Here is a 23,845-nt window from a genome sequence, read left to right on the forward strand (position 1 = left end):
GCACATCGAATCTGATTTATTAAATAGTTACACATATTTAATGTTTACGTTTTCTTTAATATGAGATTCTTTGTTTCAGACCAGTTTTATTATTAATATCCGTGGAAAATGCGCATAAAAGGCACAAGGTAGAATAAATCGGACATCATCAATTAAATTTGCCCGTTTCCGCATAACCATCAAGGCCAATCAGCTTTCAGTATCACTAATGCGTCATCAAACCGGTGATGAAATCCAAATTATTGTTGAATTCTCTGTTAAAATTGATCCATTAATACTATCACTTTCTCTTCTATTCTATATCTATTTATAAAAAATAAAATAAAAAAGTACATGTAGCCTACTGCGTTAGATTAAACCGGCAAGGGTCATAGCACTTGCATATTGTCCTATTGTTAGTTTAACTGCTTCTATTGTTCTCATTTGTAAGTCGCTCTGGATAAAAGCGTCTGCTAAATGAATAAATGAAAGAGACAATGTTTGAAGAGACAATCATGTGTTTTGGGACTGTGTGAATTGCAAAGTGTTTTGGGTTGACTTTTCAAACTTAGTTAAAAGGTCTTCAAACTCCTGTATAAGCCACACACACACACACACAGGTTTTTGGTGACTCCCTGATGTTAGACCCTTCTCATTTTAAAGTTGTAATTAATTCACTACTTTTTTGCCAAATTTTATATTCATAAATGTACATTTTCAGAGAAAATCCTTCTTTTTTATGTTTAAGAAAGAGTTTGAGGACATCTTAAAACTGTAAGACTGTCATGGTGTAAAACATTTAAGCTGATTTAATATTCTTTGTGGTTTAGTCTTGTAACCATCATTATTGTCTATAATTGTTTGTTACTGTTTTGTCTTGTTTTTGTATTTGTTATTGTTGCATAATAATTAATCTATATTAATAATACAAAAATAAATCCAAATTAATAAAGGATCCCAAAACAAGACCAAACGAAAAAGCCCATTTACGATTTTTTAAACGTTTATTAAAAATATACATGCAACATTTCAAGAGATACAAATGTTTCACATATAATGCTTTAAAGAATTCCACTGCATCATAAAACATTAATAACATTTTTAACATCAGGCATTGTTTATGATGAACATTGAGGATAACATTCATATCAAAGATATTAAAGAAAAATAACTTTTATTTAGCAAGGACGCATTACATTGATCAAAAGATTCTTTTTCAAATAAATGCTGTTCTTCTGATATTTCTATTCATCAAAGAATCCTGACAAAAATGTATCAGGGTTTCATTTAAAAAAAATGAAGCATGCATGCAAAAAATGGTTTTCAACATTGATATAAATAAGAACCATAATTGAGCACCAATAATGATTGATAATAGAGCACAGAATCAGCATGTTGTATGATTTCTGAAGGATCATGTGACACTGAAGACTGGAGTAATGATGCTGAAAATTCAGCTTTGATAACAGAAATAAATGACATTTTAAATAATATTAAAACAGAAAACAGCTATTTTTAAGTGTAAGAATATTTCACAGTAAAAAAGCCAACTTACTGACAGTTCTCCAAATAAACATAAAACAGTAAAATGAACTGAGATATTTTTATTGGAAGTGTTCATGCATCATACTAAGTTGATTCAACAAATTCATTACTTAAATGATGAAAACGTACCATATTTTGTTCAAACTAAATCGTTTTAGGTTTCATTGAAGTTTGCGTTTTTTGTTAGCGCGTGCGCAGTTTGAGCCCTGAACGCATGCGCAGTTTGAGACTTCAGCTCCTCGGCGGTCACGTGTCTGTCTGCTGCTGGTCAGAAGGTCTTCCTTCAATTCAGCGTTTCTGTAGAATCACTGGTATGTATTAATCATTTTTTATAATCGACTGTATGTTATTTGTCATATATGATGTATATTGTGCTCTTCCCAAACTGATGGCCTGATCTAATTCACCAGTGCTGTCGATTTCGCACACTTTTGGGTGCTTTTGCCAATGCTGTTGTTAACTAGCGGTGTCCTGCCTTTTCAATCCAGCGTTTCTAAAGAGTCACTGGTATGTATTAACGACACACTGACGGGAATATTGTTCTTTGTGTTGTTCACTGTATCGCTTGTTTATACAAGGGGTTTGTTCCCGCCGGCGCTCTCTGGAAGACTACATTATCCATCACTGCCTAGAACTACAGCAAACTACGGCAACTCAAATAGCTCAAAATACACAACACGTTTAGTTTTTTAGTTTTTTCTCGTGGTGACTCTCCCTGCATTCCAAATGGCATAATGTTATGTGTTTTAAAAATAATATTTTACTTTTATTGTGAATAATTTTTATTTTATTTTAAATTCATTCATTAATGATTAAAGTAATAATTGATGTGCTATATTAGACATTTTTGAAGTAGAAATCCGTTTTGAAAGTTCAAAACGCTGTTAATTACAATAACTAGATTAGCTGAAAGAAATATTGTTAAAAAAAGGTTCAAAGACTTGACTTGGACTTGGCCTTTAGGGACTTGTGAACATGTCTGGTATTTATCATTTTTATAATCAACCGTATGTTTTGTCAAATGAGATGTTTGCTCATTATGTATTTACAGTAGTTGAGGAGTTCAGAGAGAGATGGCCTGCCACCTGCACTTTTTCTAAAGGATGAGGTAAACCATTTAATAGCAACTGTCAATATTAATAATTAGTCTAATTATTATTTCTAAATATTTAGAACATTTTAGTAATACTAATAGTAGTAAAACTTTGTGGTGATTCCAATTGACTTTTTTTTTTTTTTACAGATCTCCATGGAGTTTTGGTGTATCTGTAACGGCGACTACCTGTGGAAGTTCAACATATCCCTTGAAAAGTACACAATACCTCTCCTAAAACTCTACAGGAAGAATGAATGCGTTTAGAGAAGAAATTAGGACTCTTTGGTCAAGCTGGATGAACAGGTACTCTTTTAAGATGTTTGTCCTTTGATATATTCAAAACACTGCAGTAGTGCTGCACGATTAATCGTATCGATTTATATAGATTTTTTTATATTTGTAAAGGACATTATTAACCGGTATTTTTTTTTGTAATCAAACAGTTTTCGGAACGTTAATGTTACAGAAGGAACGCATGGACAGAAACGTTAAAAATATGTCTAAAAATGTTAAAATATTTTTCGGTCTTAAGCCCTGGTTCAAATGTTTACCTCATTGCCTTGCCTTAAATAAGACATTTCTCCTAAACCATAGGTTCTCAAAGTGCGGCCGCGATAACATCTGATAACATCTGTAAAACTGTTAAAACTGTACATTGCTTTGAAAGAATGAATCTCCGTTTAGTGGTGTTTAGCGGCATCTATAAGCATAAGCGGTAATTACAGGTGTGTAATTTTTTTACAGGTGTGCAGCCACACGGCAAAATCAACACATCATACACGAAACGATTTGACTCCCGAGCATTCCCAGGTCAGACGGGAAATCTCGCAAAATCTCTCGAGATCAAACGTGACTTCAGAGTAAACAATCATGTCGGACGAAGAGAATGCAGTGGCGATAGTTTGTAGTTTGTTTTTAACCGAAAAAAAAACGTTATCAGTTGGTCCTCCATCTCCGACGTCCACCGGACTTTCTGGTGTGCCATGCCGCCGGCTGTTTTGATTTTGTTTCCCGGTGCTTCCTCGCCGCCTCGTCACCTCGCTTTCTGATTGGCTACACGCCACAGTCTACAGGCTGCGTGCTTGTTTGTCCCCGGGGGACACCACACACGAGGAGAAATCGGGCCAAAAAAATCCAACATGTTGCATATCCCCGATTTGAGATCGGAACGGTCCCGACGTCCTTCCGAGCAGACGAGAGCAGTCTTAACACACCACACACGGCAGGAATATCTGATCAGATTATTTTACGATAATCGGAGCATCCTTAAGATTGTCGGAAGGGGTGAATCGGGGCTAAAATCGGCCTAATTATCCTGCCGTGTGAACCAGGCTGTAGATTGAAACAAAAGGTGTGCATGTAAACAATGAATGGCGACTGGCCGACTGCAGAAAGCAAAATCCGAATCCCGGACATTTTGGACGATCTCGACGGCCGGACATGTCCGGGAAAAAGAGGATGGTAACCCCTACTACTCAGCTTTCTCCACAGAACAGGAGCCTGCTAGCTTTGCTTCCAAAAAAAGATGGCTGACACTGTGTGTACATTCTGTGAGTGAGATCCCACCCTCTATGGGCGGGTTGAAAACATGCGGGACAGCTCCTACTACTGGCTGTAGTCTTTAACCTCTGGCCAAAAAATCCTCAGATGACGCAAAATGACGATTTTTGCGTCATCGGACGATTTTTTCCAGACAAAAAAATACATAAATCTCTCGTCTCAGGGGGATATGAGGGTGGAAAGCACGGTAATTCGAAAATACTACAGGTTTTCTACTAATACAAAGCTTAATGCTAAATCCTGAAGTATCCCTTTAATATTTTTTTGAGTAATTACATGGTAGGTAAAGACACTTAATAAGATAACACTTTATTTTGATAATCTACTTTAAACATTCTACTAACTACAAGTCACTATGTTAACTAGCTGTCATTAGAGTATTAGTTGACGGTCTGTTTAATATCTGCTAACTCTTTATTTTGATGCTCCCCAACAGACATTCTAAGGACTATAAGTTACTTTGCAATTACGTCAACTTATTTTACTAACCCTAACCTAACAGTTTACTAACAATCTACTACAATCTACTAATGCTCCAATTAGGGTTAGTTGACATGTAGTTGCAAATAAATTAGTTATTGACGTAGTTGCAAATGAATGAGTGTCGTTGACATGTAGTTGCAAAGTTACTTATAGTTTGTGCAATGTCTAAAGTGGACTATTTAGAAAATAGTCAAAACAAAGCAAAAATACAGATGTGATGTCAGAAGATAAGCATTCATAAAGCTTAACAGATAAGAAGAAGAAATGCTTTGACAGATCCAATATGCACAATTACTGTATGCCAATATATGGTTTGACTTTATTGGGTATGCAGAAAAAAAAAAGAAGGATGTTTACATGTTTAATGCTGTAAGAATATATTTTTTTATTCTATAAACCAAAATCATATAAGAACAGATTAAGAAAAATTGTTAAGGTTTCGAGGCACCAGAATTTTTGGTGTATTTTATTAATTGACTTAGTAGACTTTGTTTTATGCTAAGCTAAATGCTTGTTTCTTACCTTATGGAAAACATTACAAATGACGTTGTACAGCATGGATTTTGTAATCTGTAGTATAAAATTAAGTCTCTCAACACAACGTGTTTGATACTATACAGGCCATGTGGAAACAGTTGAAACACAATTGTGTAAAGCTACAAGAAATATTGCTCACATTAGTACAGCCTTTCCCTCAGGGAGAAATGTTTGCGTGCCAAAACAACATCACTCAAACTTTTCATTGCGCAGCTGAGTGAGGTAATGCAAAGTAACGCACGAAAAAGTTAAGAAATCAAGTACTGTAGGATGTAAAGAAAGCATGAAAAATCACGAACCAATACCAAAAATAGGACTTGACATGACCTGACAAAAGCCCTATTCAGATGGTAATTGTTTCTCATGTGGTCGTCTGTAAAAATAAATTTGCTTGGCACCTCAGTGATAAAACTCATGCATTCAGATGGCGATTTATTTACAGTGAAGGAGCAAGTTTTGTGATCCCACGAACCCGGAAACGCGCTGCTCACGTGGTCAGTTTGCATGATAAAATGTCATATGTTAGGAATAGTAAGAATAAATTAATATTTAATATTAATAATGGGTTAAAAATAGGAAGATAGATATGCTGTTATAGGCCTAATTGAAATATAATTTTATAATTGATATAATTCTTTCTCATAATGATGTCATTTTAAGAATGTGGGAATTAGCGGAAATAAGTACGCCTCTTTTTTACATGAGGTAAACATCAAGCTTAGCAAATGGCTTTCAAGCCAGCCAATCAGAATTTAGCAGTCTCATCTCTGATTGGCTGGAATTATGGCATATTGTAACGCTGGGTTGTGTTGAGCAAGCGAACCGTCTGCGCTTAGAGAGCGCTCACGGCTGGTATGAAAGGAGCAAGAAAGTGAAACTTTGCACACGCGAAAGAGAACGTCCGCGCACATCCAAATACTTATTTTAAATGCAAAATTGATTTTCGTTCGCTCACAATATTTTCTTATCTGCGAGACGAACATTTCTCCGCAAAACTCAGTTCACGCGCGTGCGAAATGCCCTTTTCCACGCTCATAATGTGATCTTGCGCGCGCAGAATTGTGACCGAAATCTCACCCCATACTTTCCTACATATTTCAATAAGGTCCAAGTCTCCCTGTATGGGGGAGGGAGACTCACCTGTCGCACTGTTAGGCCTGGTTTTTCATATGACAGTCCTGTCTTTGTTCAATGTGTCTTTGGCTACATCTACATTAATCCGGATACATTTGAAAACAGCGTTTTCGTTTAAAAACGCTCTCCGTCCACACTAGCGTTTTCAGGCGTTTTCGGACGTTTCAGTGTGGATGAGAAACTTTTGAAAAACGCCTGAAAGAGATGAGAAAGTGTAGAGCCTGCGGTAAGCAGAACTACTTTCAAAACACTTAGGCTCTGTCATGAGTGTAGGAACCCATTACCCAGTTACGCATTATTTCCACATCTGCACTATGCAGTTGACGATAACCGCAATTTACTAGAATTGTAATGAGACGCGTTTGTAAACCATGTTTTCCGCCAAATAAAAGCTTGATGCAGTTTCCGTCAAAATAAAAGATCATGTGTTTATCTCTTTCAAGTATAGAAATTAGTACAAAACTAATGGCGGCATGCCCCCGAACCCCCCTAGAAGGCCCAAGGCCACACAACACAGATTGACCAAAAATCCCGTGAGAAACACTGGTATTGCTATGCCAGTGCAGCTTATAGCTTGTTTTAGGATTCATCACTGTGGAGTCTAGTCCAATTGTATTAATAAATGACAGTTCTGTACTTATTTCATCTGTTAACTCTCACTCGTTCCTACTCACTCATTACGGGCTTTAAGAGTACTGGGTCTTGTCACGGCTTTGCCTGGCTCCTCCTCCTGTCTGTGTGCTGCGTCTGTCTCCTATAGGTGAGCTGGGCGCAGGTGTTTGGAGTTGTGCTAATCAGTTCCTGGTCCAGGCCTTTAAAGACGCTTCAGATGAGACCGGGAGGAGATCTGCCGCTGTTCCATATCTCTCCCGCACCGTTTAGGATTTTGTTTTGCTTATTCATTGCACCTCACTATACTGATTGCTTACACTTTTATTTTTCAAAGCCAACTGCATTACTGATTGTATACAGTTTATTCTGTTAAATTCTATTTATTTAATAAATCTAATATATATTGTTATTCCGCGTGTGGTCTTTCCCTACTCTGTTGCTTGCTTTGAGCCAGGCTTGTAACAGATTTGGGGATCTCGTCTGGTATTTTGAACCATCGATCGGTAAATATGCGTTTTTTTCAATTGAGTTTGAGTATTTAATAGTGTTCGTTGTGAAACGCCCAAAGTATTGTAGGCCGTTTTGATTAACGTGCCTAAATTTGTTGTCTGTATTTGGATCCTATGGTGATCCAGCACAGTAAGTTTGATTGGGCATTAAACGCATGGTAAATTATTGGAAAGACACACGCGGATCAGTTAACTAGGTTTTGATTTTTTTTTTGTATTACGTCTGTGCGGGAGATAAAGAGATAATTTGGTTTGTTTGTGCCTGGGGTTGTTTAAATACAGCCAGGTTAAAGTATTGCGGGTGGTTTATTGTTGGGTAGGTGCGGGCCTTCGCTGTGTTTGCGAGACAAAATTTTTTTAAATTAAAAAAAAAAAAAAAATGAATTGATGGTGTAGCCATTGGAGCTTTGCGAACCCCTGCTAAGCGTTTAACGCTTGTTTGTTATTTTAGTTTTTTGTTTTTGTGCTATATCCTGGGCGGAGGGCACAGTCGTGGATGCCTGCTTTAACGGCATTTTGTCGGGGAAGTTAGGTGCCGCTGATATCGTGTATTAAAAATCTCTGCTCTTGGGGTATGCATGAAGTGGATCGATGTGTGCAGGGCAGCTCTGTTTTTTTTTTTGTCTTGTAGCTGCAGTGTGCGGGCCGCACTTACATTGATAAACGTGCTTATTTAAAATTTGGTTTAAGGGTTAAAGCAAAAAGGAAATAAATGGATACTTTGGATAATTTTTTCGCTGCTCCATCAGATCAGGTTTTAGATACGTTGACTAAGGAGCAGTTGTGTGACGTTAGTGAACATTATAATTTTGAATTGGGCTTGAAAAAAAATGCGAAATTGGCGCAGATAAGGCAGGCGGTTAGAACTAAGTTGGCTGAAAGAAAAGTTCTTCCATCAATAGCTTCAATGGATGAGTTGGAGCCTGAAGGTGCTTCAACGCCATTGGCAACATTGGGTGAGTCTCGGAGTAATTTTGGTCTTACCTTTGAACAACAAAAAGAGTTGTTAGAAATGCAACAAAGAGAGAGAGAAGCTGAACGTAGAGAGAGAGAAGCTGAACGTCAATTAGAATATAATAAAATCCAAAGTGATCGAGAAATTGCTTTAGAACGTCTTAGGTTGATTGCAGAAGGGAAAATTAGAGGTGATGCTGGTGGGGATGTTCCGACTGGACCAGCGCGCACCCCTGATATCTCTAATATGGCCAGATTGCTACCAAGGTTTAATGAGAAAGATCCGGATGTGTTCTTTTCACTGTTTGAAAGTGTGGCAGAGGATCGTGGTTGGAGTGACTCTGAACGAACGTTGTTACTCCAGAGCGTTCTAGTTGGAAAAGCGCAGGAGGCGTTTATTGCTTTGTCGGTGCCTGAAAGAAGGATTTATAAAAGCGTGAAAGATGCTGTGCTTAAAGTATATGAGTTAGTTCCAGAAGCATATAGACTGCGATTTCGTAATTGGAAGAAGGGAGAAAAGCAGACTTATACAGAGGTAGTAAGAGAGCTGAATTGTCATTTCAATCGTTGGTGTGCGGCAGTAGGCGTCTCTACCTTTGAAGAGTTGTGTAATTTAATTGTTTTAGAGCAATTTAGAAACATCCTCCCTGATCGAATCGCAGTATATATAAATGAGCGGAAGGTAAAAACAGCAGCAGACGCCGCAGTTTTATCTGATGAATACGTTTTAACGCACAGGCAAAATTTTAAAGAATATAATCCAGGAAAGGGCTACCGCGAGCAGCGCTTTGGACGTTTCAGTGAACGTCCAGGATTTTCTAATACTGCCACCAGTCAGTCAGTTGCCAAGGAACAGTCTCGTGGAAAGGCAGATCCGGATGCTTGTCGTTACTGTTTTGAGAAGGGGCATTGGAAGAACGAGTGTCCAGCCTTGAAAGAAAGGGGCCAGAGGAGCAAACCTGGCGCAGCAAGACCTGTTGCTCTTGCCGTTACTGGTGCGCGCGCACGGTCTGAGTTCATCCAAACGGTCACAGAGATTAGGTCAAACCCTGAAGTGGGTGTGGCCTCCTCTAATTTGTCTGCAGACAGCCTTGTTGGATCTAGCCAGTATCGCCGTTCGGATGTAATTGAAGCCGATGTCAATGATTGCACTCCTTTCATTACAGATGGTTTTGTATCATTGGTGGGCAGTTCTGCCAAGGTGCCAGTTAAAATTCTTAGAGATACGGGGGCTGGTGAATCTTTTCTTCTAGAGTCTGTTTTGTCTCTTTCTAGTGAGTCCAGCGTTGGTAATGTTTTAGTGAGGGGAATTGGGTTGCAGGTTGTAACTGTTCCTCTGCATAGGATTGAGCTACAGTCAGACCTGGTTCAGGGTGAGGTTGTCATTGCTGTGCGCCATTCGTTGCCTGTAGATGGTGTACATCTCATCTTGGGTAATAACTTGGCTGGAGAGCGTGTTTGGCGTGATGTGCCGCCACCTGTGGTGGTTAAGAGTGTTCCATCTATCCCATCAGGTGCTGATAGTAGCCTGCAGAGCTTACCTGAGGTGTTTCCTGCCTGTGCAGTAACACGTGCCATGGACCGTGCTTCTGGAACTGAGGTTTTAGAGAGAAATCATAAGCCTGATTTACAGCCTATTGTTTTGCCAGATTTGCCATCTTCTCTGTCATTTAGTGATTTTGTTGTAGCTCAGAAGGAGGACTCAACATTGAGTGAACTGTTTGCTGGGGTTTTGCCCGTTGAGGAGCGACATAGTGCAGCGAGGGGTTATTTTGTTAAGGATGGGCTGTTGGTTCGTAAGTGGATGCCTCAGACTAATGATATGTTTGACGATCCTGTTTTCCAGATAGTAGTACCCGTGAAGTTTAGAGACTTGACACTACAGACGGCTCATGGTGATATAGCGGGCCATTTGGGTGTGCGGAAGACGTATGACAGACTTATGAAGTACTTCTACTGGCCTTGCCTAAAGAAGGATGTGGCATGCTTCATTAAGACCTGTCATACATGTCAGCTAACTGGAAAGCCTAATCAGGTGATCAAGCCAGCTCCACTTTACCCTATTCCAGCTTTAGGGAACCCATTTGAGTATTTGCTAATCGACTGTGTTGGACCACTGCCTCCATCTAGGTCAGGGTGTGTTTACCTTTTGACTGTGATGTGTCAGGCCACCCGTTACCCCGCTGCCTATGCGTTACGTACAATTTCTACCAAGTCTGTGGTGAAGGCTCTCTCTCAGTTTATCTCCATCTTTGGCATCCCACAGATTATTCAGAGTGACAGAGGCTCCAATTTTACATCACGGATGTTTTCAGAAGTGCTTGAGCAGCTGCATGTTAAACATCAGGTTAGTAGTGCTTATCACGCCCAGAGCCAAGGCTCGTTGGAGCGGTTTCGCCAGACGCTCAAGTCACTGCTTAGGGGTTACTGTGTTCAGCTCAGCAAAGATTGGGAGGAAGGGCTTCCATGGTTGTTGCTTGCAGCACGTGAGGTAACACAGGAAAGTACAGGTTTCTCACCTAATGATTTGGTGTTCGGCCATAGAGTTCGTGGGCCTTTAGCTGTCCTGCAGGATAAGCTGAAGTGTCCTGAGAGTCCTACTAACTTGTTGGAGTATGTGAACGGCTTCCGCCGAAAATTGTTCTTAGCTTGTGAGATGGCTGTAGAAAATCTGACTAAGGCTCAGAAGAAAATGAAGAGCTGGTATGACCGCCGGGCTGAGCCGAGAGTGTTCAGTCCTGGAGATCAGGTTCTGGCACTGTTGCCGATAGCCGGTTCTCCTTTTCTTGCTAAATATGCAGGTCCCTACACGGTTGTTCGGCAGGTGTCAGACCTGAACTATCTAGTTTCAACTCCTGATCGTAGGCGTAATACGCAACTCTGTCACATTAATCTTTTGAAACCTTACTACAGTAGGTCTCCAGTTTCTGGGGCAGCAGAGACTGGTGATCAGGTTAAGTCAGTTGCTTTGGCTGCCGTTGCTGGGATATCTAGCTTCTCTCCCCACATGGTGGCAGCGTGTGGTGATGAGGATGTGGTTAGCCCAGACGACTGTGTGCTCCAGCCTCGGTTGAAGAACTCAGAGAAGTTGTCGGAGTTGGGGTCACTACTGGGGCATTTGTCCAAGGAGAGGGCATTAGAAGTTGAGTCATTGATTTGTAACTTTCCTGCTTTGTTTTCAGACACACCGTCATGCACTCATTTGATCAAGCACGACATTGATGTGGGTGACACTGAGCCGATAAGGCAGAGGTTTTATCGGGTGTCACTCGAGAAACAGCAGCACCTAGAGGCAGAGGTGAAGTATCTCTTGAATAATGGTTTGGCAGAACCCTCTTATTCCAGTTCGGCTTCACCTTGCATTCTAGATAGTAAACCTGACGGGACGTATAGATTTTGTACCGATTATCGGAAGCTAAATAACATCACAAAGCCAGATTCTTTTCCGCTCCCAAGGGTTGAGGACTGTGTTGACCGGGTAGGATCGGCCAGGTTTGTAAGTAAATTTGATTTACTTAAAGGCTACTATCAGGTTCCTTTGACGCCTCGCGCTCAGGAGGTTTCAGCCTTTATAACACCGTCTGGCCTGTATTCGTACTCGGTGATGAGCTTTGGTTTACGAAATGCGCCCGCCACATTTCAGCGACTAATGAACCGCGTAGTCTCTGGTTTACAGGGCTGTGCTGTTTATTTGGACGATGTGGTCGTGTATAGTGACGGGTGGTCTGAACATCTTGAGCGTATCCAGGCTCTTTTTACACGGCTAGTTGAAGCTGGACTCACTGTAAATCTCGCTAAGTGCGAGTTTGCCCAGGCAACCGTTGTTTATTTAGGGAAGGTGGTGGGGCAGGGCCAGGTGAGGCCTGTGCACGCTAAGGTGGTGGCTATCGATAATTTCCCTGTTCCAGCTACCAAACCTGAGCTCAGACGCTTTTTAGGAATGGTGGGGTATTATCGTGGCTTCTGTGCTAACTTTTCCACTGTCGTTGCCCCATTGACTGACCTTTTGAAGGGCCGTATTAAATTTGATTGGACTGCGATTTGTCAGGCCGCATTTGATAATGTGAAGCTGTTGTTAACATCTGCTCCTGTTTTAATGGCTCCCCGCATGGACCAGTCCTTCGAGATGCAGGTCGACGCTAGCCACGTGGGTGCTGGGGCCGTACTCCTGCAGAGGGATGAGCAAGGCATAGATCGGCCAGTGTGTTTCTTCTCAAAAAAGTTTAACCGTCACCAGTTAAATTACTCGACCATCGAGAAAGAAACACTAGCTTTAATCTGGGGATTACAACACTTTGATGTTTATTTAAGTGGGGGTGCTGTTCCGGTTACCATCTATTCTGATCACAACCCACTAACGTTCTTATATTCTCTAAAGAGCCCAAGTCAGCGCCTTATGCGCTGGGTGTTATTTTTACAACCGTATAGCCTACTGATCCGGCACATTCGGGGTGTGGATAACATCATGGCTGACGCCTTGTCCCGTGCCCCGTCTGAGCCGGAGTGAGTCAGTGTCTTGTCCTGTCTGTTTCTCTCTCTGGTATCTCCTATCTCTTTCTCTGTCTCGTCTCCTTAAAAATTTGTCACGGCTTTGCCTGGCTCCTCCTCCTGTCTGTGTGCTGCGTCTGTCTCCTATAGGTGAGCTGGGCGCAGGTGTTTGGAGTTGTGCTAATCAGTTCCTGGTCCAGGCCTTTAAAGACGCTTCAGATGAGACCGGGAGGAGATCTGCCGCTGTTCCATATCTCTCCCGCACCGTTTAGGATTTTGTTTTGCTTATTCATTGCACCTCACTATACTGATTGCTTACACTTTTATTTTTCAAAGCCAACTGCATTACTGATTGTATACAGTTTATTCTGTTAAATTCTATTTATTTAATAAATCTAATATATATTGTTATTCCGCGTGTGGTCTTTCCCTACTCTGTTGCTTGCTTTGAGCCAGGCTTGTAACAGTCTGCATTTACTTTTTACAGTGCCTTTCAACTCTCTCTGTTCGTGGGCATCTAAAATGAATCAATAACACAAATTAAAGTCAAAGTCAAGTCAAAATGTATTTCTAAAACACATTTAAAAGCAACAGATTTTCACTACAAGTGCTGTACAATAAAACATGGAGCATATAAAACACAAACAAAACAAAACATAATAAGTTTAACATATTGGTCAGTGCTAAGCATTCCTAATTTATCTGTGATATAAATAAGATGCTAAAATTGTTATTTATACAGTATGTACAGATTGTTGATATATACAGATTGGTCATAAATAAGGCACTATATTTAAAGATGACTTTGTCTTGACTTTTAAAACGAAGCAAATGTGGCTGTGATGACTTGATGACTTCTTTCTGTGGCGCGCTGTAGCGCAGCAAAATGAGAATAATTTAAAGGGGCTTTTTACAATAAAATCAGCAATACTATATTAACCCCGATCAAATACAAGTAGCCGACTACGCCACCTAGGTTGTTTTAATGGAACCCAGGACCCAAGTTAATCATTCACTGAGGGCTGGACAGTATTGACTCTCAACAGATAGATTGAATTACAAAAATACTTTATTAGACTATAAAATGATCTCAATATTAAAAACAGTTATCAAAAGGAATGCAGTCCTCAACAGTTATCAAAAGGAATGCACAGTCTGGTATGATGTCCTTCTGGTGAATGAACAAATGTCCTGGGTTGGTCTCAGCATGTAGTTCTCCACAGATCCAGAGATTATAGTGTACTAGAAAGAAATAAGAAACAACTACCAGTATCTCCAGTCCAATGCAAGAAAAAGCTAACTACACTCCCACTGGTGCACGCAAATCCCCACACCATGTAATACACACTGCAACCCAAATAAATCACACCACAGCAAAAGGAAAACAAGAGCTATGGATAGTAAGTTATACTGGAAATTAGTTCTTAGTCTCTTATTATGGATTATCTCTATTATGAATTGTCTCTATTCTGAATTAGATGCAAAATGATCAACACAATATTCATCAGACGATCTTCAACTGGGGTTGTACTCACAATATGACTGGGTAGCAGTTCCCACTACCCAGTCTAGTTAATTTCCAGCGTTGTGAAATCCTCCGTCGCCGTCTCACCAACCGCGGTCTCACTCGTCTCCGACCAGCACTCGTTGATTCGCTCCTCCAAACAGCAACCGCTGATACACTCGACTCTGTACACGCTGACCCACTCGTCTCCAACAGCCGCGCCTATGATTGCTCTGCGTCGCCGTCGTGCTCACCGCCCACTGTTGCCGTCTCCAAACGATCGCTGACTCACTCGTTCCCGCACAGCCGTAAAACGTTTGGTTTTCACTGTTCAGCGTTTCTTCTCAGACGCCAGCACCTGTTCAAAACACTCAACTCCCATCAATTCACTCCCATCACATTTCCAGTCTTCAGTCTCTCATGTTCTTGCTCAGACGTGGACAGGCTCTGAGTTTCTGTCAGGATGGTGTTGGACTTCAGGCTTCGGGTCAAGTCTCGAGCTCAGAGCTCTCAGCAAGAATGTTATTTCCTATCCAATACAAAGATGATATGAACAAGTCAACTCATGAATGATTTTTTAGAGCTAGAACAGAATTGAATTCTGCTTGGTTCACTGATTCTGTTATTCTCCTGTTTACTACAGTGAAGCCGCTTTAAAACAATCTGTATAGTATCAAGCGCTATTTAAATGAAGGTGACTTGACTATATAACAAGAACATTACAATGAACACAAATTTGAAAATCTCACTACAAATAATCCAGAATTTAAGACAACAGATAATATCCTACTCTGCTGTTACACTTCCTCACACCTGAAACTGATCGAGAGAATCTCCTGAACTTCTCCAATCTACTGTAGACCATCACTAATCCACTGATGTTGTAACATCTGCTCTAACGTCGGGCGTTTAGCTGGATCCCGGGCTAGACACTGGCTAATCAGATCCCTGCATTCTGTGCACATTTTAATAAGGAGAGAGCTGGTTAGTCATGACCATGTGACCTGGCATTTTTGAAAACAGCATCTAAAACATGATTAATGTACTGTAAAATGTTCCTTATCATTAGTTTAAAAGTGAAGTATGTCGTTTCTGCGACACTAGTGGCAGCGAGTGGAATAAATGACCAAATAAAGCATATTTTCAAAAAACCTTGCAAAGGCCCCTTCTTCCCTTCATCGCGTCTTCCCCGACTCAAACATCACAAGCGCAGCTCTTACTGGTTCATGTGAAGGCATGTTTCAGGTCCAACATATTAGTAATATTTGTAGCTGTGTTGCGTTTGTCTTTATGAAAATGTGCCTTTCTGCATCACAATGCTCTGTTCACTTTGACGTGTTCATGACCCGTTTAATCTTTGAAGGCATAAATGCAGTGAATTTTGGCTTTCACTTCTGTAACTAAAGCTGCATTTCTTTTCCCATGGCTCTCGCCCCAAACTCTCGCTATATATAAAACATCTTACATACTTCACCTTTAACTGTTTCTGTACAAAGCCTTTGCTTTATGTGTGTGTTTATCAGTGTTATCAATATTACTCACTTTTGGATAAGTTGGGTTTCAGAAATATAACTTTGGCTCGTTTGATTTCCGTTCTCTTGCAAAAAGGAGAACATCCGTTCACCATCTTGTACAGCAACACTCCTAGAGACCAGACGTTTGCTGGGACGGCGTGGAATCGAGGTTCTGTCAAGACTTCAGGTGGGCAGTAATCCGCAACTCCTGTAAGAAAGACATTTGCACATTGTTGAGCTTTTGTTTTTAAAGCATCAAATAATTAGTAAGTCACTACATTCAGGTTTCCACACTCCAAGAATGCTCACCAATGTATATTTTGCTCTCGTAGCCATCGCTACTAAACAGCTGACCGCAGCCAAAGTCTATCAGCTTGAGCTGTACCGGGGATTTCTTCAACAGGAAGTTCTGCGCATGAATGTCATGATGGAAAACACCACGATGGATGCAGTGTTGCACTGCCAGCACAGCCTGTCTCATGATGACCCGTGCTGTTGATTCAAACACTTGATGATTACGATTGATGAAGTCCAGCAAGCTCTCGCAGGGTTCGGGATACTCCATAACCAGAGTGAAATCTCTAGGATCTTCAAACCACTCGTACAGTCGTATGACGAAGGGGCTTATGGGTTCTCGCCTCATCATCAGAAGAAGCGCCACTTCTGTAACGAGAGGTTCGGGATTCCCAGGCTAGAGAGAAGTAGCAGACCGAAGGTTAGCTGGGTAAAAATCTGAAGAAAACATCATTTTGAAATGTACTTTTCTTTGATCTTTTTAGATCCGTTCAAAAGAGCCTTTTCAGCTCAAAGTTATTTGGTGCCTCTAGGCTTATTTGTTGATCACATTTACACCTGATGCTTCCTACGGGTGTATTAACTACAGTAATCTACACTTAAACAACTCAATACACATTCAGCTTTTGGCCAACTTACAATATTAAGATAACGATCGTTGTGAATCTTGCGCATCCGCTTGATGGCAACCTGCAAAAAAAAAAACACCCCAGTTTCAATAACAGTAACAGTATTTAAGCACCTGCACTAAGGATTAAACCATCTGTACATTGTTTTAAATGTGTTTTGCAAGAGCAAAATGTTTGTACAATTAAGTAAGATTGACCTTTTTGCCGTCAAATCTGCGTGTTCCCAGGTACACCTTTCCAAATCCTCCGGATCCAATCATCTTTCCCACGTTGTAGAGAGACTCAAAGGACTCTGAAAAACAAACAGAAAAATATGAGACAATTATTAGCTTGCTAGATCCAGTGCTGGTCGAGAAAATAATATTATAATGGGGGAAATAATATTAATATTCTCTAAAAACAAGCCTCATACAAGATAATACTGTTCAAAATAATGTTGGAGAAATAATGATTGACCATTATTTGTCTTGACGCCGGAGTGATCTGGAGCGGGTGATGATGGTTCAGGATCTGCTGGAGGAACAAAAGCCTCCACAACATCCACAGCACTGCAGGAACAGCAGCAGAAGACACACTTCAACGCCTTCCAGAGCCGGACGAGACAACCAGGCACTTTCCTCTTCCTACGTTCTGGAGCTTTTTCTGAAATGAAGAAAAAACAATTGAAAACAACTATTAGACACATCTCTGACGTCAGATTAAGCAATGATATAATGACATAACTTACATTTTACTGTTAAATTCTTATCTGTAATGTTACAAATCTAAAGTAATGGGAATTTTTCACGCTATCCCCCTGACTTCTGCTTAATGCCTGCATAAATGTCCCAATATCATATTGCACAATATTAATAGTCATTTTATGTAACATAATTGTAATGTAATTCAAGAGCAATAAGTGGGGAAATATAATAATTTTCTGGATCGTATGCTGTCTGAGAAGCGGCTTTCTGTGCGTGTGTTTCTGGTGTGTGTCAGACAGCGCAAGTGCCATCGAGTTCATGCCTTATTGAGAGCGTTTTGCTAACATTCCCATTAAATTAAGGAAACATTATTTCTAAATGTTCCCTGAACGTTCAAAACGTCCAGTTTTTTCAACGTTTCAAAAATGTTCTATCTCGGCTAAAGGAACATTCTATGTTATAATTTTGCATTATGGGAACGTTACTTTTGAATGTTCTCGGAATGTTCTGAAAATGTTAGATGATTGTCCAATTAAAATATATATATATATATATATATATAAAAAAGGTTTCACTTTATTTTGATGGTCCCTTTAACACATTCTGTTGACTATAAGTAACATTGCACCTATGTCTACTAACTCTCATTAGAGTATTAGTAGAGTATTAGTATTTAGTATTCTAATTTAGTATTTAGTATTAGTATTCTAGAGTTAGAATAAGTTGACATGTAGTTGTAAAGTTACTTGTAGTCAGTAGAGTGTCTGTTGGAGGAGCATCACAATAAAGAGTTTGCAGATATTAAGCAGAGAGTCTACTAATGCTCTAATGAGAGTTAGTTGACATGTAGTTGTAAAGTTACTTATAGTCGACAGAATGTTCAAAAGGGACCATCAAAATAAAGTGTTACCAAAAAAATTAAATACAATAAAAATCAGAAAGAAAATTTCAGTGAAATTTTGCTGAGCAACAGTAAATGTGACCGGACATTAACATGTTAAAAACTTGACTCAGTTATGCATGAAATAGCAAAATCTCTCTCTGTAGACTTTACACTGCCCAGCCTTATTTCAGGCTCACCTGTTGAGCTCTTGTTCACTGGAGAAGCCTCCACGGCACCCTGAGCAGTTCGGCCATCTGAAGTCTCTGTTGTCTCTACAGGAACTTGACCCGGCAGCGGAAACCCTTCGAGGCTGTCGGACCTGCAGAAACTCTGTTGGTTTGGGCTCTCCGATCCATCGCCACTCCACCTCCACTCGACGCTGTACGTGCCTCGGCTGCTCAGACTCAACGGCTCTCTACACCTCCTCTCCACATGAACCTCAGAGAGGAACGAACCTGAGGAGGACGTGATGCCCGGAGAAGAAGCTGTGGAAGCAGTTCTCCAGGATCCTGAGGATGGAACATTTCAGACATCAGAAACCGTTTTTGTTTTATATATTTTTTATAATATTAATAATCAATGTCAGTGGTCACATCAAATTGTTACTTTGGTTTCACTTTATTTTAGTCCCTTTAAGATATTCGGTTGTCTATAAGTAACATTGCACTTACATGTCTACTAACTCTCATTAGAGTATTAGTAAAGTTTTAGTAGACTGGTAGAGTTAGAATAAGTTGACATGTAATTGTAAAGTTACTTATAGTCAGTAGAGTGTCTGTTGGAGGAGCATCACAATAAAGAGTTTGCAGATATTAAGCAGAGAGTCTAACGTTACTAATGCTCTAATGAGAGTTAGTTGACATGTAGTTGCAAAGTTCCTTATAGTCGACAGAACGTTCAAAAGGGACCATCAAAGTGTTACCGTTACTTTAGTTGGTTCAACTTTCTATTTTCAATGACAAATCAGCCATTGAAAATAGAAATAGAAACTAAGCCATTACTTCTTTATTAAAAGCCTATTCTGACCTCTGCGAGAGTGTTCAGATGAAGTGGACGGACGTCCATCATCAGGGTTCTGCTTCGCCCTCGTCCAAACCTCCTGACCAGCCGTCTCAGAGAAAGCAGCTCTCCTGGATCTGGAGCGGTCTGATGATGGAATATTTCACACATCACATAATTAATAATAATCAATAATCAATGTCTGTGGTCAATTACAACTTTTTTACTTCAGTTACTCAAATTCAAAAGTTTATTTCACATGCAAGGAATCAAATAAATGTGATCAAATGGGTTCTTCACATTAATGTAGTCAGTCATTGTAACTTACAACATCATACCATAAACCATAAATGAAAAATTCAAGCACTCACCTCGTCTTTGACCCATCATTTGAGCCATCGACATCCTCCTGCAAACTTCAATAAAAACAATACAAAATACAACACAATACAACAATAAAATACAAATCTCCTCAGAAATACTGCCCTAAAAATAAATAATAAAGCAAAAAATGAAATGAAATTATTCTCGGAAATGATATGCTTTCAAAAATATAACTCTATAAAAAGGATATATCGTCTGATGTCCTTCTAGAATAAAAGTCTTCTTTCAGAAATCCAGAAAACAGCTTCAAAGTCTCAAGATTTGCTCAGAAAATTCTCTGCAAAAAGTCTGTCAATTCGCCTCGTCTCTCATTCAACAGACTGCGATCGTTTCAAGTGTAAATATATACATGCAGATTGCAGAAATTCATAACGCGCGTTGCTATAGAAACTAAAATTCAAATCACATGTATATGCATGCACGCGCACATCGAATCTGATTTATTAAATAGTTACACATATTTAATGTTTACGTTTTCTTTAATATGAGATTCTTTGTTTCAGACCAGTTTTATTATTAATATCCGTGGAAAATGCGCATAAAAGGCACAAGGGAGAATAAATCGGACATCATAAATTAAATTTGCCCGTTTCCGCATAACCATCAAGGCCAATCAGCTTTCAGTATCACTAATGCGTCATCAAACCGGTGATGAAATCCAAATTATTGTTGAATTCTCTGTTAAAATTGATCCATTAATAGGCTACTATCACTTTCTCTTCTATTCTATATCTATTTATAAAAAATAAAATAAAAAAGTACATGTAGCCTACTGCGTTAGATTAAACCGGCAAGGGTCATAGCACTTGCATATTGTCCTATTGTTAGTTTAACTGCTTCTATTGTTCTCATTTGTAAGTCGCTCTGGATAAAAGCGTCTGCTAAATGAATAAATGAAAGAGACAATGTTTGAAGAGACAATCATGTGTTTTGGGACTGTGTGAATTGCAAAGTGTTTTGGGTTGACTTTTCAAACTTAGTTAAAAGGTCTTCAAACTCCTGTATAAGCCACACACACACACACACACACACACACACACAGGTTTTTGGTGACTCCCTGATGTTAGACCCTTCTCATTTTAAAGTTGTAATTAATTCACTACTTTTTTGCCAAATTTTATATTCATAAATGTACATTTTCAGAGAAAATCCTTCTTTTTATGTTTAAGAAAGAGTTTGAGGACATCTTAAAACTGTAAGACTGTCATGGTGTAAAACATTTAAGCTGATTTAATATTCTTTGTGGTTTAGTCTTGTAACCATCGTTATTGTCTATAATTGTTTGTTACTGTTTTGTCTTGTTTTTGTATTTGTTATTGTTGCATAATAATTAATCTATAGTAATAATACAAAAAGAAATCCAAATTAATAAAGGATCCCAAAACAAGACCAAACGAAAAAGCCCATTTACGATTTTTTAAACGTTTATTAAAAATATACATGCAACATTTCAAGAGATACAAATGTTTCACATATAATGCTTTAAAGAATTCCACTGCATCATAAAACATTAATAACATTTTTAACATCAGGCATTGTTTATGATGAACATTGAGGATAACATTCATATCAAAGATATTAAAGAAAAATAACTTTTATTTAGCAAGGACGCATTACATTGATCAAAAGATTCTATTTCAAATAAATGATGTTCTTCTGATATTTCTATTCATCAAAGAATCCTGACAAAAATGTATCAGGGTTTCATTAAAAAAAAATGAAGCATGCATGCAAAAAATGTTTTTCAACATTGATATAAATAAGAACCATAATTGAGCACCAATAATGATTGATAATAGAGCACAAAATCAGCATGTTGTATGATTTCTGAAGGATCATGTGACACTGAAGACTGGAGTAATGATGCTGAAAATTCAGCTTTGATAACAGGAATAAATGACATTTTAAATAATATTAAAACAGAAAACAGCTATTTTTAAGTGTAAGAATATTTCACAGTAAAAAAGCCAACTTACTGACAGTTCTCCAAATAAACATAAAACAGTAAAATGAACTGAGATATTTTTATTGGAAGTGTTCATGCATCATACTAAGTTGATTCAACAAATTCATTACTTAAATGATGAAAACGTACCATATTTTGTTGTTCAAACTAAATCGTTTTAGTTTTCATTGAAGTTCGCGTTTTTTGTTAGCGCGTGCGCAATTTGAACCCTGAACGCATGCGCAGTTTGAGACTTCAGCTCCTCGGCGGTCACGTGTCTGTCTGCTGCTGGTCAGAAGGTCTGCCTTCAATCCAGCGTTTCTGTAGAATCACTGGTATGTATTAATCATTTTTTATAATCGACTGTATGTTATTTGTCATATATTATGTATATTGTGCTCTTCCCAAACTGATGGCCTGATCTAATTCACCAGTGCTACCGATTTCGCACACTTTTGGGTGCTTTTGCCAATGCTGTTGTTAACTAGCGGTGTCCTGCCTTTTCAATCCAGCGTTTCTAAAGAGTCACTGGTATGTATTAACGACACACTGACGGGAATATTGTTCTTTGTGTTGTTCACTGTATCGCTTGTTTATACAAGGGGTTTGTTCCCGCCGGCGCTCTCTGGAAGACTACATTATCCATCACTGCCTAGAACTACAGCAAACTACGGCAACTCAAATAGCTCAAAATACACAACACGTTTAGTTTTTTAGTTTTTTAGTTTTTTCTCGTGGTGACTCTCCCTGCATTCCAAATGGCATAATGTTATGTGTTTTAAAAATAATATTTTTTTTTTATTGTGAATAATTTTTATTTTATTTTAAATTCATTCATTAATGATTAAAGTAATAATTGATGTGCTATATTAGACATTTTTGAAGTAGAAATCCGTTTTGAAAGTTCAAAACGCTGTTAATTACAATAACTAGGTTAGCTGAAAGAAATATTGTTAAAAAAAGGTTCAAAGACTTGACTTGGACTTGGCCTTTAGGGACTTGTGAACATGTCTGGTATTTATCATTTTTATAATCAACCGTATGTTTTGTCAAATAAGATGTTTGCTCATTATGTATTTACAGTAGTTGAGGAGTTCAGAGAGAGATGGCCTGCCACCTGCACTTTTTCTAAAGGATGAGGTAAACCATTTAATAGCAACTGTCAATATTAATAATTAGTCTAATTATTATTTCTAAATATTTAGAACATTTTAGTAATACTAATAGTAGTAAAACTTTGTGGTGATTCCAATTGACTTTTTTTTTTTTTTTTTTTTTACAGATCTCCATGGAGTTTTGGTGTATCTGTAACGGCGACTACCTGTGGAAGTTCAACATATCCCTTGAAAAGTACACAATACCTCTCCTAAAACTCTACAGGAAGAATGAATGCGTTTAGAGAAGAAATTAGGACTCTTTGGTCAAGCTGGATGAACAGGTACTCTTTTAAGATGTTTGTCCTTTGATATATTCAAAACACTGCAGTAGTGCTGCACGATTAATCGTATCGATTTATATAGATTTTTTTATATTTGTAAAGGACATTATTAACTGGTATTTGTTTTTGTAATCAAACAGTTTTCGGAACGTTAATGTTACAGAAGGAACGCATGGACAGAAACGTTAAAAATATGTCTAAAAATGTTAAAATATTTTTCGGTCTTAAGCCCTGGTTCAAATGTTTACCTCATTGCCTTGCCTTAAATAAGACATTTCTCCTAAACCATAGGTTCTCAAAGTGCGGCCGCGATAACATCTGATAACATCTGTAAAACTGTTAAAACTGTACATTGCTTTGAAAGAATGAATCTCCGTTTAGTGGTGTTTAGCGGCATCTATAAGCATAAGCGGTAATTACAGGTGTGTCATTTTTTTACAGGTGTGCTGCCACACGGCAAAATCAACACATCATACACGAAACGATTTGACTCCCGAGCATTCCCAGGTCAGACGGGAAATCTCGCAAAATCCCTCGAGATCAAACGTGACTTCAGAGTAAACAATCATGCCGGACGAAGAGAATGCAGTGGCGATAGTTTGTAGTTTGTTTTTAACCGAAAAAAAAACGTTATCAGTTGGTCCTCCATCTCCGACGTCCACCGGACTTTCTGGT

The sequence above is a fragment of the Rutilus rutilus genome (genome assembly GCF_951802725.1).
Source record: "Rutilus rutilus genome assembly, chromosome: 21".
Lineage (NCBI taxonomy): Eukaryota > Metazoa > Chordata > Actinopteri > Cypriniformes > Leuciscidae > Rutilus > Rutilus rutilus.